At 42.4% G+C, this 1,021-nt stretch overlaps 1 protein-coding gene across 2 annotated transcripts in view; it reads right to left on the reverse strand.

Moving 5' to 3' along the window:
* The window catches only part of LOC119581847 (receptor-type tyrosine-protein phosphatase T-like), a 25,860-nt gene that overhangs the window by 1,096 nt on the left and 23,743 nt on the right, over nt 1-1,021 (reverse strand). The window lies entirely within an intron of this gene.

Genomic DNA, 1,021 nt, shown 5'->3' on the forward strand with positions numbered 1-1,021 from the left:
GATTTCATGTAGTTCACAAATCTGACTTGATATCATCAACATGGCAGCAGTAATACTAAAGTGGAAACCCCAGGCCCATTATCAATCCGAATCAAGTAGAGGCGCGGTGCCACTCTCCGTTAAAGTGTGGCAACGTCGCTGAACGAACGCTATATAAAATCAAGTAGAATTGATCGGCATCACTTGGGGGTCCATTTCCGTCTGGGGCTCTGGGTGTTTGTGCAAATTCTTTCACCCTCCCTCCCACCCCATGCCCCCTTCACACATAGTTACCCCAAGGCTGAATGACCAGCTAGCAACGTAATGATGGACGGAGGTGGAGGGATCGCATAAAGAAGTTATTCTAGCAAGGAACAAGAGATGGACTTACCAAAATGCCTATGATAATAAACTAATCCCACTATATTCTACTGAACTGGGGCAATGGAACCTTTGCTAAGGCAACTGCAGGTAATCATCAAATGCACATGCAACTCAGAAGTATATATCTAGTAACCTACAAGCTTGGGAGAAAATAATTTACATCGTATCAGCCAACACGATATACACATACACAATACTAACTTGATGGTTGGCAAGAACCATTTCATATCAAAATGACTTACATTTCCCTAATTCCAGTGATGGGCACAGACTTTCAGAAGGGAATTGAATGTGACTAAAAGGGCATTTTCTTTCCCAGATTTTAACGAGACTTTCCCTGCCCTAATCTTGCCCAAAGGGACATTTTCTTTCCTTAATTTGCCTAAAAAATCTTTCCTTCCCCTCATATTGCCCAAATAGACTTCCTTTTCCCTAATTTTGCTTAAAGAGACCTTCCCTTTCCTAAATTTGAATAAAGGGCCATTTTTCATTTCCCAATGACACTTTCCATTCCCTTCACTCGGGCCCACAAAGCCCCCACTCCCTTACCCCCACTGCACCTCCTGCTTTTTCTCTCTTTACTTGATACTAACATGGATACCAAGTGCCTACCTTATACAAGCCTGAGTGATTAATACTTGCCTACTACTAACATGTA

Source organism: Penaeus monodon, chromosome 15, assembly GCF_015228065.2.
Source record: "Penaeus monodon isolate SGIC_2016 chromosome 15, NSTDA_Pmon_1, whole genome shotgun sequence".
NCBI classification, from domain to species: Eukaryota; Metazoa; Arthropoda; class Malacostraca; order Decapoda; family Penaeidae; genus Penaeus; species Penaeus monodon.